The sequence below is a fragment of the Triticum aestivum genome, chromosome 4A (assembly GCF_018294505.1).
Source record: "Triticum aestivum cultivar Chinese Spring chromosome 4A, IWGSC CS RefSeq v2.1, whole genome shotgun sequence".
NCBI classification, from domain to species: domain Eukaryota; kingdom Viridiplantae; phylum Streptophyta; class Magnoliopsida; order Poales; family Poaceae; genus Triticum; species Triticum aestivum.
Genome location: NC_057803.1, coordinates 273,551,172 through 273,568,153, shown reverse-complemented (window position 1 = coordinate 273,568,153; position 16,982 = coordinate 273,551,172).

Here is a 16,982-nt window from a genome sequence, read left to right as displayed (position 1 = left end):
AGCATGCCAAGTTTCATGAATTTCAGACGAGTTTTGGATTTACTGGAATTTCAAAACCAGGCATCTCAATGTTTTGCCGGCAATCAACAGTGCCCTAGTGTTTGAAATTCATTCACATTTCTTGCATGGGACCTAAGCATCCACCCAAGGACACATATTTGATTTTTCAACCAATTTATATGCACTGGAGCATGTGCATGTAGTTCAAATTTGAATTATGCACATAAATGCATTAAAAACTCAGTAAATGCATAAAAATGTCCAAACGAACCCCAAAATTCACAAAAATTCACGCAACACTCCTGTTGTTCTATGTTAAAACAAGAAATTTTATTGAAAGCAATAAGAGGCAATGGATATTATTTCGTCCCCAAAGGTGGGACGTTCCCTACCGAAAACCATCATGCTTGTTGTGAGAAGCTCCGGTTTGTGAGAAGCCTATATCCAAACTTGCCCCAAATAGGACAAAATTTGTACCACGACATGTTGATGCCGCTCCATGATAGCATGCCAAGTTTCATGAATTTCAGACGAGTTTTGGATTTACTAGAATTTAAAAACCAGGCATCTCGATGTTTTACAGGCAATCAACAGTGCCCTAGTGTTTGAAATTCATCCCCACTTATTGCATGGGACCTAAGCATACACCCAAGGACACATATTTGATTTTTCAACCAATTTATATGCACTGGAGCATGTGCATGTACTTCAAATTTGAATTATGCACATAAATGCATTGAAAACTCAGTTAATGCATAAAAATGTCCAAACGAACCCCAAAAAATCACAAAAATTCACACAACACTCCTGTTGTTCTATGTTGACATTATAAAAGAAATTGAAAGCAATAAGAGGCAATGGATATCATTTCGTCCCCAAAGGTGGGACATTCCCTACTGAAAACCATCATGCTTGTTATGAGAAGCTCCGGTTTGTGAGAAGCATATATCCAAACCTGCCCAAATGGGACAAAATTTGTACCACGGCATGTTGATGCCGCTCCATGATAGCATGCCAAGTTTCATGAAATTCAGAAGAGTTTTGGATTTACTAGAATTTAAAAACCAGGCATCTCAATGTTTTGCCGGCAATCAACGGTACCCCGCTGTTTGAAATTCATTCCCATTTCTTGCATGGGACCTAAGCATGCAACCAAGGACACAAATTTGATTTTTCAACCAATTTATATGCACCGGAGCATGTGCATGTAGTTCAAATTTGAATTATGCAAATAAAATGTATTGAAAACTCAATTAATGCATAAAAATGTCCAAATGAACCCCAAAAAATCACAATAATTCACACACCACTCATGCTGTTCTATGTTGACATGAGAAAAAATTTGAAAGCAATAAGAGGCAATGGATATCGTTTCGTCCCCGAAGGTGGGACGTTCCCTACCGAAATCCATCATGCTTGTTGTGAGAAGCTCCATTTTGTGAGAACCATATACCCAAACCTGCCCCAAATGGGACAAAATTTGTACCACGACACATTGATGCCGCTCCATGATAGCATGACACGTTTCATGAATTTCAGACGAGTTTTGGATTTACTAGAGTTTAAAACCAGTCATCTCAATGTTTTGCCGGCAATCAACAGTGCCCTAGTGTTTGAAATTCATCCCCATTTCTTGCATGGGACCTAACCATGCACCCAAGGACACATATTTGATTTTTCAACCAATTTATATGCACTGGAGCATGTGCGTGTAGTTCAAATTTCAATTGTTCACCTGAAATGGCTAGAAAACCAATTTAATGTATAAAATGTTCAAACGAACCTTGAATAATTCCAATTCTTTTACGACACACATATAGTTGCATGTTCACTCCAGATAAAAGGTCTAGCAATTCAAACACCGTCCATCGCCGCTGTGACCCAATTATGTAATTCAAATCAAGATGAAAAATCAAGTAGATCGCACACAGTTTATTATCAGCAACCGTCTGAGATGTAGTATAAAAAATCTTGGAGCACCGTCGGTGTATAGTACGCCTATGGCTTACGCGAGAAGGTGCATGCTAACAAGGTGCATGAGTGCGGCCGCAATTTGCGACCGGGCGGCAAAGGCAGCCCAAATGGCCGCTGTTGCTTCTCAGGTGGCGGCATCAACATCTGCCTCGGGGATAGTAACTGGCGAGAGCGGCACAACATCTGTCCATTCCGCAGCGGTGGCCTTAGCCCTGATGGAGGCCGCCCATGCCCAGCTCCTTGCGGTCACCGCGTAAATCAAACGAAGCTTCTCCGACAATGGTCAGCAACCCACAACCGAAGAGCTGGCAATCGCCGAGAGTGTTCGAGCAGCCGTCCGTTCCTCCGCTGCATACCTTGCGACGACGGAGCCTGTCCAAGCCCAGATCGTGTCCGCCCATGCCCAGCTCATGGTGGCCTTTTCCAAAGAGATGGCAGACGCGGATGGCAAGATGCTTGCCGAGTATGGTGCGATGGATTCCATGGAGCCCCTTCCCCAGGAGATCGTCGGGCGCGAGCTGGACATGGAGGCGGCGACGAAGATCGACGAGCACCAGCCGTAGTTGTACTCTTTGTTTTGTTTAATTAAGAGCGCCGATCTTTAATTTGTTAGAGTAATGTTTAGGTAAGCTAGGTCTATTTAATTGCTGAACTTGCTCGATTAAGAAGTGTGGGTGTGCACTAGTCTCCTTTGTGTACCCAAATTATGCAATGACGTGGATAACCACTGCATCCGTGGAAATTCGAACCAAAAATTTTGACATTCAAACTCATCACACACGGGTTAAGCTATCTGAATTGTGTGTGATGTCCACATATCGTACACAGTTCTGAATAAGGGACCGTGTCTGATGACACTTTGCGCGCTAGTTTTTTGGCTGAACCGATTCCAAATTTTCGACTTCGGCAGAAATATCTACCTCCACGCCCCCTCCCCCTTACCAAAAGCTACATTTACCCTTGTCCCGCCTTCCTTTCCAAGTTGAAACCTTCACTCCTTGCTTGCAGCGCCGCTGCCTCCTCGCCGGTGACCCTCATTCACGCTGCTCGGCCTCCTCTATCCAGGCAGGAAATCCACACACGACCCCCATCCTCCTCCTCCTTCCACATCCCACATGCCCCGACCGCCGATGCGAGCGCGACACCTTCCACCCAAATCACTGACGCCTCCACCAAAAAAGCATCGGCCTAAGCCATGGTGCATGCAGTATAGCCACGACCTCAAGGAGCATTTTGCAGCGGAGAAGAAAATCGCGGCCACACACGCGGATGAGGTCGCGATGGCTGCCATTCGTGCCGACCCTCAGATCTTGAAGGAGCACCTTGCGAATTTCTAGCTACGCCTATTAATCATGCTCGGTTTACCCGTTGCGTGTGTTGTTCCTGCCTTTCCTTCACAAATTCTAGTGAGTTGTGCTATCTAATTTCACCATGCAATCTGTAGCTCTAGTGTATATGTTCTATATGTCATGCAGTGTGGTGCTCACTTATTAACTGTTTTGTTAATTAGTGGTCGTCTTCAGTTAACTGTTTGGTTCCATTCTGCAAATGTGATGTTCAATTCTTCTGGCTGCAATTTTGTATTGTCTTCCATGTGAGAAATAAATCTAATTTCTCTTTACAAAATTGTGGGTGCATTCTGTTATTGTATACCATGTGAGGAATAAATTGAATTTGGCCGTAGTAAATACATGAGAAACAAATACAATTGCTACAATTGGCTGTAGTTAACTATTTCGTTAACTCTCCGATCTTCTATTAGGAGTATGTTATATTGTGCAATGTGGTGCTCAGTTAATGTTTTGTTCATTTGTTGTGGTGTTTAGTTAACTGCTTGGTTCAATTCTGTAATGCGATGTCCAATAGTCGTGGGTAGAATTTTGTATTGTTGTGCATGTGAGGAATAAATCGAATTTGGCTACACTTAATACATGAGAAACATATACAAGTGCTATATTTCCTAGTTCTTAATAATGCTTGGTTTGGGTAAATGGGTTTTCGTGTGGCTTCAATTAATCTGCAATGTGCTTATTTTTCATCAACATATTTTACTGATAGCATGCGAACCGTTACTTAACCTGATGACTAACTACGTTATATGTGTTGCAAGGAAACAATGGGAAGCACTGAGGTTTACAATCGAGGTTAGCACATGCATGGTCCGTCATCTAATAGCACATTATTGTGCAATTGCAGGAACCATTCTAATATTTTGGTTTTTACCAATTTGGTCTTGCACAGGTAGGTCCTGCTGTCAGAGGTTTTGACCCACTGTTCGACCCTTTTTGCATATGGGGAAATGAGTTGTCCATGAATATCAATCAAATCAAGAAACTTAGAGAGATTGTTAGGATAAAGAAATTAGCGACAAAAACAACAAGATCTTTGTCTGCACAATGAAGAAGACATCAATTCACTACAAGATTGTACTAACTATTATACCTTGCCTTTTTTTATTCCTTTGCCCCATTTCCAATATAGAGAAGATATTTATGCACATCCTTGTTTTCAGGCCTTTCCAAAGCAGTTCACTAATGATTACCTCTCAAACCACCTCTATGGTCAGGAGGCAAGGAAGGTTTTCATAAAACACCCATGGTACAATATTGAAGTATTCCTGAAGAGGACGAAGGATGGATGATCAATCATCCACAGGCGCTGGCCTAAAGTTGCAAATACCTTCAACATGAATGAAGGCTCAATATCCGCCTTCCGCTTCAGCAGTTTTGCCGATGAGATGCATCTGTCTATATACCATATATGATGCTAATTTTGAAAGGTTCTACATGTTGCATATGGAACTTGCTCCTGGTGCACTTGTGTAATGGGGTAGCTGAGTGCTGAAGCTATATCATGTTGTACTCTGATGTATTTCAATTATGAAATTCTGCTTCCTTAATATGCAAATGAAATATATTGTGTGCTTAATATGAAATGTCAATTAGATTAATAAATGGATTATGAATAATCGGAAAATTAGCCTGCTAATGGCGAATTAGCCTGCTGATTGTGTTTTGCTATTGCAAACGGTTGTTGAAAAAATACCGTGGGCAATGACCTCAGGAAACACACACAGTTTCTCTTGAAAATTGTTTGCGTTAGGCCACCTTGCGCAAACGTTTACCACATAAAAACTATGTGTAATGGACAGCCTTTGCCACAAAGTTTCTTCTATGGACCACGTGTGATACATTCGATAACACAAACGATTTCATGGGAAAACTTGTGTGTGATGTACCTGTGAACAAAAATGTTTTCCTTGGAGCGACTGTGTGGGATGTGCATACGAATGGAAGCGTTTAGCGGGGACTGACTGTGTGGGATATACTTGCGACTGGAAAAAAATTCATCGTATAATTGTATTTTTTAGCTCTACTATACGTATTTCCGTGTTTGTGTGCTCGCCGTTCACACACGACCTCATTTTCCTGAACGTGTGTGCCAGGAGGGCATATGCCCGATGGTTTCTGGGTCATGTGGGAAGGACCCCCCTACCGCCCACACTCACTTGGCGACGGTTCCAAATGCCATCGCGGAAAGGGGTTAAAAACCGTTTGTTTAGGACCGACGCGCACCAGTGTTTAAACTTGTGCTAAAACTCTACCCTAACTTAAAGAACTTAAAAACTTCTACTTTTCTTTGTTGAGGGTCTAATCACCCCCCTCTAGACACCTCTTCTCGATCCTTTCAATTGGTATCAGAGCATTGGTCTCCATTGCTTTGGTTTAATCGCCATTGGAGGAAGATGGATGAGTCTATGATGTGGAGTTTTAGACGTAGAGTACCTATACTTGATGGAGAGTTCTTCAATGATTGGAAAATGAGATGCTTGAGATTTTCAATGAATATCATTTGAACAATTACATTACTAGCCCGTGTGCACCCCTTGTTGACCCCTTGCATCCTACCCCTGATGAGTCTCTTGACATGATTTGCAATCTTAGAACTATCAATCTTATCATTGCAGGATTGCCTAGAAATTTGATTGTTTGCTTGCCTACTCTTGATTGTGCTTACACCATATGGAGATTTCTTGAGGAATGACTTCCAAACTATTCCTTGCAAAATCTAGATGTGATTCTTCATAAGTCAATTGCTTTAAGTAAGATGAATCCTAGAGATCCTAAGTTTGGTGATTGTTTATTTGAGCTTCGTGACCTTATGCGTGCTAAAGGAGATGTTGGAATCATTAGTAATATCATCTCGAAAGTCATTAGAATTCATAATGATGAACATTGTCATGATCAAATATCTAATGAATCACTCTCTCTAGGTGATGATGAATCACAAGGTCATGTTAAACATGGATACTATGATGAGGATGATGATAGTGACTTTGATCTCGATGAGTCTATGAGACACTTTGGTCTTATGGCAAATCTTTGCGGCTACATGGCTTGAGGAAAGGAATGGTTCTCGATAGTGGATGTACCAATCACATGACTGTAGACAAGGATATGTTTCATGAGGTTGCTAAAAAAGACGGCCCTCGAAAGTATGCCACTTTTGGTGACAAGTCAAAGGGTAAGGTGGTTGGCCTTGGTAAGGTGGCCATCTCACATGACAGCTCCATCCAAAATGTTATGCTCGTTGAATATCTTGGTTATAATTTACTCTCCATATCTAGATTAGCTGACTTTGGATTCAATGTCCTATTTACTAAAGTAGATTGCCATGTGTTTCGAAGAGATAATCACAATATTATGTTTACCGGTATACGTAGAGGTGATCTATACATTGTTGATTTCACTAAAAGGGCTCAACCTAGAACTTGCTTAATTGCTAAATCTTCTAAAGGTTGGTTGTGGCATAGAAGGTTAGGTCATGTGGGCATGCAAAATCTTGAGAAGCTTATTAAAGGTGATCACATCCTTGGAGTAAAAGATGTTATATTTGATAAGGATAGATTGTGTAGTGCCTGTCAAGCAGGAAAATAGGTTGGAGGAAGCCACCCCATGAAGAACATCATGACCATGAGAAGACCGCTCGAGCTACTCCATATGGATCTCTTTGGTCCAAACGCCTATAAAAGTCTCGGTGGAAACTCGTTTGGTTTAGTCATAGTTGATGGTTTTTCAAGATTTACGTGGGTGTTCTTTCTTGATGATAAATCACAGGTCCAAAAGATCTTCAAGAACTTCGCTAGGAAGGCCCAAAATCAATTTGAAGTGAAGATCAAGAAGGTTCGCAGCGACAATGGAATGGAGTTCAAGAACACAAATGTGGATACCTTTCTTGATGAAGAAGGGATTTCACATGAGTTGTCGGCTACGTACACACCTCAACAAAATGAAGTTGTTGATAGGAAGAACCAGACTCTTATTGAGATGGCGAGAACGATGCTTGATGAGTACAAGAGGCCAAAACACTTTTGGGCGGAAGCAGTTGAGATAGCTTGTCATGCAACAAATCGTCTATATCTTCACAAGCTACTTGGCAAGATGGCATATGAGCTTCTCACCGGTAACAAACCCCAAGTTGGACTTTCGAGTATTCGGCTAAAAGTGTTATATTCTTGATAAGCATCGTAATTCTAGATTTGCTCCTAAATCTCATGAGGGTTTCCTACTCGGTTATGGCTCAAACTTTCACACTTACCGTGTCTACAACAATTTCACCCGAAAGGTTGAAGAGACGGTAGATGTGAAGTTTGATGAATCTAACGGCTCGCAAGTAGAGCAATTGCCAGTCGATGTAGGAGACAAAGATCCTTCGGAAGCAATCCAAGACTTGTCTATTGGCAAGATTCGTCCAACGAAGGTGAAGGAGAGTACCTCGTCCATGCAAGTGGAAGCTTCTACCTCACGACAAGGTGAACCAAGAGTTGACTTGGAGGTATCCACAAGTGGGACACGCCAAGATGGTTAAAACGAGGAAGAACACCAAGATGAACCTCATCAAAATAAAAACACCAACAACGAAGAAGGCCAAGAGGAAGAACAAGATGATGAAGAAGATGTTCCACCCGGACCCAAACAAAAGCTCTCACGAGTTAGAGCAAGAGTCTCAAGAGACCATCACGTCGAACAAATCTTCAACGCTATTCAAACTGGGAGAATCACTCGCTCTAAAACTCATTTGGCTAATTTCTGTGAACATTACTCATTCATCTCTAGCATTGAACCTATGAAGGTTGAAGAAGCACTAGAAGATCCGGATTTGATAAATGCCATGCACGAAGAGCTACACAACTTAGAGACGAACCAAGTGTGGACATTGGTTGAGAAGCCTGACAACAACCACAACATCATTGGTACCAAATGGGTGTTTCAGAATAAGCAAGATGAAGATGGACAAGTTGTACGCAATAAGGCCCGTCTTGTCGCTCAAGGCTACACTCAAGTCGAAGGTATGGACTATGGTGAGACATATTCCCCCGTTGCTAGACTTGAATCCATACGCATCTTACTTGCTTGTGCCAATCATCATGATATCACATTCTATCAAATGGACATTAAAAGTGCTTTTCTAAATGGTGAAATTGAGAAGGAAGTTTATGGTAAACAACCTCCCGGCTTTGTTAATCCTTAGAAACCCAACCATGTTTACAAACTTCACAAAGCTCTTTATGGTCATAAACAAGCTCCTAGAGCATGGTATAAATGCTTGACCAAGTTCCTTATTGAAAAAGGCTTTGATATTAGAAAAAATGATTCCACTCTTTTTACTAAAAGGGTTAATGGAGAATTATTTGTGTGCCAAATTTATGTTGATGATATCATATTTGGTTCGACTAACCCTCATTTTAGTGAAAAGTATTGAAAGCTAATGTCGGAAAAGTTTGAGATGTCTATGATGAGTGAACTCAAGTTCTTTCTTGGGTTGCAAATCAAGCAAACTAAGGAGGGTACCTTTGTGTCTCAAACAAAGTATACCAAGGAATTATTCAAGAAGTTCAACATGCAATAAAACAAAAGGTATGAAAACACCCATGCCTACTAGTGGACATCTTGACTTGACTAAGGATGGCAAACCGGTTGACCAAAAGGTTTAAAGCTCTATGATTGGTTCATTGTTATATCTATATGCCTCATGTCCAATATTATGCTAAGTGTGTGCATGTGTGCATGATATCAAGCGGCCCCTAAAGAATGTCATCTTAAGGCTGTGAAAAGGATAGTGAGATACTTAATTCATACACCAAATTTTGGCATTTGGTATCCTAAGAGGTCTTCTTTTGATCTTGTTGGCTACTCCGACTCGGACTATTCTGGTGATAAGGTTGATAGAAAGTCCACTTCGGGTACTTGCCAATATCTTGGTAGATCTCTTGTGTCTTGGTCCTCCAAGAAACAAAACTCGGTATCCTTATCCACTGCCGAAGTGGAATACATTGCCGCCGGTTCATGTTGTGCTCACTTACTTTGGATGACCCAAACTCTTAAAGATTATGGGATATATGTGAAACATGTTCCATTGCTTTGTGATAATGAAAGTGCTATTAAGATTGCTCACAATCCCATGCAACATTTTCAAACTAAGCATATTGAAGTTCGTCATCATTTCATTCGCGATCATCTTGCTAAAGGAGCCATTGATCTCAAGCATGTTCGTACCGATAAGCAATTGGAGGATATATTCACCAAACCGCTTGATGAGAAAGTATGTTACCGTTTGAGAGGTGAATTGAATATCATTGATGACTCAAACTTGGAGTAGAAACTCCATTTGATGCATGCAAGGCATATGTCTTGGATCTATATTTGTACCCTTGCATGTCATCTAACCCTTGTAGGTACTTGGATGAGCCCAAATCTATGAGATTGCAACTCACTCACATCTTAAGAAATCTCAACATCACCAAGTCTCTACAATATGTTGGTTCAATACAAGGGAGCATGAATCCTTTCAACTTATCCTTTGATAATTTCAATATACAATTTTCATTTGGTGTGATATTTCATGATTGTCGCTTTGGATACACAAGTGTTCTTCCTTGCAAGACTAACCCATGTAGGTAGATGAACTCAAACTGCAAGTGGTGCTCCCAACCATTGATGAGCTACATCAACCTTGAGCATCCTACGCAACTTCAACTACATGATCAAGATCAACACCACCACCCAAGGTATGTCATTCCATCTTAGAGAAGCTTTACCCCAAGTCATGGGTCAAAGTACCTCAACAAGATGAGAATACATCAAAATACTTAAACAAAAAATGGTAACCCCATTTCGAGCTTAAACTATGTGTATGACCTACGATCAAGTGTTCTCACTTGACTCCTCAGTCAATATACTCTAACATAGGTGATTTTGTCGCTGACCAATTCTAGATGAAGTTCTCTAGTGTTTCTTTGTGTCCTTGCATTTGTTCCTAGCATGTTTCCCTTTCACTTCATCTAGATCTCTTTTTTTGTTTTTGTTCTGCATTCCCTGCATCCAATTCCTTGCAAATCTTTGTGAGATCTTATTTGCCTAGTGAGCTGAGATGACAATTGTTTTCTCTCTATGTTGAATTCGGCCTCACCAATTGTTCTTATCGACTAAACCGAAACAACTCGGTGCTATGAAAGAAAAAAACTCGGTGTTACCAATCTCAATACTAAGAAAACACGTTGTCATTTGCATCCTGCATATTTGTTCTAGCTCCACTCAATGATTCTTGTCCTCTACTAGCATCTTATATTACATGTTGCCTTGTAATGTGACTCAAGGACCAAACCTACTTGACTCATGCTTTAGAAGATCCCTTCTTGGAATTTGATGTCAAAGAGGGAAAGAGAGCACATCAAAGCTTATCACATCAGAGAGAATACACACCTTAAGCTTCTCCGGTGCTTATTATCCATAGAGGAGAGAAGTCACATGTCTTCAAGAGGGGAAAGACATGTTAGTATGTGTTATGTTTGTTTTTCTCTAATTTTCTGTTCCCTATCTTCTCCCATTATCAAATATCGGATTCAGGGGGAGAAAGAGCTCTTTTCCAAGGGAATAAAATCATTGGAATTCATTGCATATCTTTACTCTATTTGGGGACATGTCTATATCCAAATAGAGTACTAAGTACTCACTCTCTACATGTCATCCCAATCTTGGTACTCTTGCGATTTCCTACTCTTGCTCTGTCTGGTAGATGTTCCTGTGTTATCTAACCCTGTTTACTCAGGTTCATCTCTTCCAAAGCCATCTCAAGACCACAAGGTAAGTATATGCATCACACTCATGTGCATGATGATCTCTTGCTGATGTACATACTGTTTGCAAGGAGGACTCATGAACATGAAGGTATATTTCTTGTATCTACATCATTTGCTCTAATGCATATAACCAAGATATATGTAACTCATTGCTTGCTCTGACATGCTTATGCATTCACATGCTCTTATATTCTATCTTCACATGATTGCATACATGTAGAGGGAGCCTATGCATGTTATATGTCCTTCCGAAGCTTTACTTATTATTCTCCATATCTTTATCTAAAGCATTGATGTATGTTGTCATCAATTACCAAAAAGGGGGAATTGAAAGAACGAGTGCTCCCTGGGTGATTTTGGTAATTAATGTCAACATATCTCTGGTTGGACTAATATTTTTATCTAGTATATTTCAGAAAGTTCAACAAAGCCATGTCATGGACAAGAGGATGTGGAACCCCTTCAAGAAGCTAAGGACAGAACATTGACAAAAGCTCAAGGCTCTTCATTTTAATTTTAGTGATCCAAGATCACATTGAGTCCATAGGAAAGCCAATACTGTTAAAATGGGATGAGGTGTTGCTTAATGGCTTGCTTGCTCAAAGTACTCAGTGATATGCTCCAAAGCCCTCAACCACTTTCTCATTTCCACAAATGTCCCAAACCATAAGTCAAACTTGGCCCCACCGATTTGATCTGTCTGGCGCCACCGAGTTTATTTGACATAGCCATAGCCAGAAACCCTAACCAGTTAGGTCTCACCGATGGGTTCTCGGTCTCACCGAGATGGGCTTGCAAACTCTCTATTGCCTGTTGCAATTATTTCGGTCCCACCGAGATATGTGATCAGTCCCACTGAGTTTGCCTGACCAACTCTTCGTTTGCTCATTACAAAAATCGGTCTCATCGAGTTTGTGTAATCGGTCAAACCGAGTTGAGGTTTTACCCTAACCCTATCACATCGGTCCCATCGAGTTGATCATATCGGTCCCATCGAAAATAGTAACGTTCACATTTTGAACCATATCGGTCTGACCGAGTTTCACTATTCGGTCCGACCAAGTTTGGTAAATTGTGTGTAACGGCTAGATTATGTGTGGAGGCTATATATACCCCTCCACCCCCTTCTCTATTTGAGAGAGAGCCATCAGAACGTGCCTACACTTCGAGCATTCATTTTCTAAGAGAGAACCACCTACTCATGTGTTGAGACCAAGACATTCCAATCAAACCACAAGAATCTTGATCTCTAGCCTTCCCCAAGTTGCTTTCCACTCAAATCATCTTTCCACCATATCCAAATCTGTGAGAGAGAGTTGAGTGTTGGGGAGACTATCATTTGAAACACAAGAGCAAGGAGTTCATCATCAACACACCATCTATTACCTTTGGAGAGTGGTGTCTCCTAGATTGGTTAGGTGCCACTTGGGAGCCTCCGTCGAGATTGTGGAGTTGAACCAAGGAGTTGGTAAAGGCAAGGAGATTGCCTACTTCATGAAGATCTACCCAAGTGAGGCAAGTCTTCCGTGGGTGATGGCCATGGTGGGATAGACAAGGTTGCTTCTTCATGGACCCTTCGTGGGTGGAGCCCTCCGTGGACTCGTGCAACCGTTACCCTTCGTGGGTTTCAGTCTCCATCAACATGGATGTACGATAGCACCACCTATCGGAACCACGCCAAAAATTTCCTTGTGTCCAATTGCGTTTGCACACTCCAATCCCATCCCTTTACTTTCTTGCAAGTTCCATGCTTTACTTTCCGCTGCTCATATACTCTTGCCATGCTTGCTTGAAATGTATTGTGAATGTTTAAACTTGTGCTAAAACTCCACCTTAACTTAAAGAACTTAAAAACTGCTACTTTTCTTTGTTGAGGGTCTAATCATCCCCTCTAGACACCTCTTCTCGATCCTTTCAAAATCTTTCACAAAACGCCTATAGAATCCAGTGAGGCCAAGAAAACTCCTCACTTGTGTGACCGTTTTGGGTTGTGGCCAACTCTCAATAGCTTCAATCTTGGCTTTATCAACTTCAATTCCCTGTGGAGTAACAACATAGCCAAGAAAAGATACTCGGTCGGTGCAAAAGGTGCACTTTCCAAGGTTGCCAAACAAACATGCATCATGTAGAGCAATAAAAACAACACATAAGTGTTCCAAATGTTCCTCCAAAGATCTGCTATAAATCAGTTTATCATAAAAATAGACTACCACAAATCGTCCAATGAAAGCACGTAAAACTTCGTTCATTAATCTCATGAAAGTACTAGGTGCATTAGTTAACCCAAAAGGCATGACTAACAACTTATATAATCCAAACTTAGTTTTAAATGTTGTTTTCCATTCATCTCCCAATTTCATATGAATTTGATGGTATCCACTACACAAATCAACTTTGGAGAATATTGTAGAGCCACTCAATTCTTCAAGCATATCATCTAGCCTAGGAATAGGATGATGATAATGAATAGTAATATTATTAATGCCTCTACAATCAACACACATACACGATGTACCATCCTTTTTTGGCACTAGTATAATAGGAACAACACAAGGACTAAGAGATTCACATATATAACCTTTGTCGAGCAGCTCCTGTACTTGATTGGTACGGTATGGTGCACAGTTGGGTAGTGATGCACCGGGAATTAAGTCAATCTAATGCTCAATCCCTCGAATAGGTGGTAATCCTGGTGGCACGTCTTGTGGAAAGACGTCAGCAAACTCCTGCAAATGTTAGTGACAGCAGGAGGATAAGAGGAAGGCACGTCCTCGAATGAAAATAATGCCTCTTTGCACACACTAGATGGTTTATTATGAGGCTTCATTTGTTGCTCAAATTCTTTGGCCACAATCTGATTTTCACTCTTATTTTTCTCCTGTTTTTCTTTATTAGGTCTATTAATATCATCTTTCAAAATGGAATGAGGAGACATAGGAAGGAAAGTAATATTTTTATCCTTATGAATAAGAGTACACTGATTGTTTCTACCATGGTTTATAGAATTTTTACCAAATTGCCATGGTCTACCAAGTTATAAGGAACATGCTTGCATGGGTACGACATCACAATCAACATAATCAGCATATGTAGAGATACTAAAATGCACACGAACAGTATGTGTTACCTTAACCTTGCCACTATTGTTGAACCATTGGATGTAGTAAGGATGTGGATGTGGTCTTGTGGTGAGAGATAGCTTCTCCACCATATCCATGCTAGCCAAGTTGTTGCAGCTCCCTCCTTCAAGGATGACGCAAACAAAACGTTCCTTCCAAACTCCCTTTGTGTGGAAAAAAATTGTGCCTCTAATTTTTCTCAGCTTGAGTGACCTACACACTCAAAACATGTTGAGCAACTAAACTTTCATACCTGTCAGCGTCATCAGAAGCCATATATTGTGTCTCTTGTTCAAAATCATCTCCACTGTGTTCTTCACTTGTAATATGGGCCAAAGTCTCCTCATCGTAGTCACCAGCGGACTCATACCCACCATCCTCAGTAGCAATCATCACATGCTTAGATGGGGATTCTCTCGCATAATGACCTCCACCCTTGCAACGACGACAAATAATATCATGTGTTTGCCCTATTGATGCCATGGATGAAAAAGATCTCTTTGCAGGCCCAGAAGGTGTGCTCCTCGCAGATGGTGTTGGTGGTGCTTGTTTTCTTATATCTCGGTTGCAATGGCGGCTGAAGTCAGTGGTGCTATAGTAGGACGTGTGGGAGTAGAGGATGTATGTGGTGTCCATGATGAATATCGACCCACAGAAAAATTAGTTCGCACCAATGCCTGTTGATCCTGCACTTCACGTTCAGCTTTGCAAGCTAGATGGAATAAACGAGTGATATTATTATACTCCTTATACTCTAGAATGGTCTGAATCTCTTTATTTAATCCACCTATAAAACATGCAAGCATAGCTTCATTATCCTCAACAATACCACATCGAATCATGCCAGTTTGTAGTTCCTGATAATATTCTTCTACAGAATTTTTTTCTTGTCTTAAACGCTACATTTTTTGAAGAAATTCACGTTGATAATATGGTGGAATCCAGCGAGTACGCATATGATTTTTCAAAGCGACCCAAGTAGCTGGAATAGGATATAATCTACAATGTTCAGACCACCATACACATGCAAAACTAGTGAAAGCACAAATAGTAGCAGCGACATGTCTCTCCTCGGGATATTGTAAACATGTAAAATGATGTTCAGTTTCTAACTCCCAAGTAAGATATATATATCAGGAACATATCTACCCTCAAATGGTGGAATATTCAATTTCAGTTTAGGAAGATGGTCATGATCTCGTACCTGAGCTGGTAGTGCAGCCCTACCATTGCAATTATATGCATGTGGACGGCTTGGTGCTGGTAGTTGCACGTAGTTCTGATTTTGTTCAACCTCATCCTCGTAATTGCCATCCTCCTCGGCACCAGCAACAACAGTAGCAGGAGCCAAAGAAGCATCAACAATAGGTACAATAGCACCAGAAGTTTGGCCATCCTGAAGAGGAACACGCTTCGCTCGTCCGAACTGATTTGGCATGTGGCGTTGTCGTTGTCGCTGCAGAGGTGCGACAGGTGTAGTCGGTGGTGGTTGTGGAAGACGCGAGAGCAATTCATTAAACTTGTTATCCAGCTTTGTCTTGAACGGCTTCTCCATGCCATCTATCTTCTCCATGGCCTCTTCAAATCTGTTTAGCACATCTCCCACTTGGCCACTCATCATTTGCTGAAATTTATCATGCAACTCCTTGTTTGTCATGTTCTCCCAGTCAATCTCGTTGGCTTGTGGTCCGGCCATGGTTAGCAGCAATAGAAACACACAGGAATATGATCCTACAAACTACTAGAAACTGGCAGTGTGTCAAATCTCAAATTCTTACTAGTTCTTACCCAGCAGCAGGTGGTGATTGGCAACCGTTGTAGTCAAAACTCTCAAAGCTTGGATAGAGCGATTACCAGGGAGAACCAAACGCACGATGTAGATGTATGTGGAGCCGGGAACGCTTATAATATGGTAGCAAAAAGGGTCAACAATAATGAATTCAGAGATGCAAAGTTGAATAAACGTGCAACGACGGTACTATGTTGGTCCTAGGCTAGACCGTGCTAGAGACGCGAGCCTAGAACACTAACAAAATCACAATGTTTCATGGAAACAAGGGAAAAGCACACTCTAATTTTTTTCGTTTTTTGCACTCTTTTTTTGCGCTCCTCTTTTTTTCCAAAAACCACTATAATGGCGAGTGTCTCAAAACTCTTACCAAGTCAAACTAATAGGATAGGCATGGAATTTTTTTGACATTTTTTTGGAAATCTGGGCAGTGACGACGAAAAAGTGCGACAAAAAATCACTATGATGGCGAGTGTCTCAAAAGACTTAGAAAAGCCTAAAAACAGGATAGGGAAAAAAATTCGCCTGCCGAAATTTTGGCCTAAAAACTGCCCGGAGGTCTCCAGACTTTTTTTTCCGAAACCTACTCAGGCAAGGAAACACAAATTGGAAAACAGAAGGATCTCGAAAACAAACCTAATATGAAAATAACTCAGATTGGTGGTGGATATATGATGGTAAGATATGGCAGCGATGGTGGTATATGGCAGCGGTGGTGGTATATGGCAGCGGTGGGGGTATATGGATACGGATTGGTGGTGGTATATGGATACAGATCGGTGGCGGATAAGCGGTGGTGGTAGATGGTAGGGGCGATGATGATGGTGTGGCGGCGGCGTGAAAACTTATGACCAGAACTCAAAACTCTAAAAGACTAGACATTAAGACCAGCAACTTGACACGATGCTGCAACCGCAATTCCAACAAAGCAAAATACTAAAAAGACTATGCAAAGGCTTAG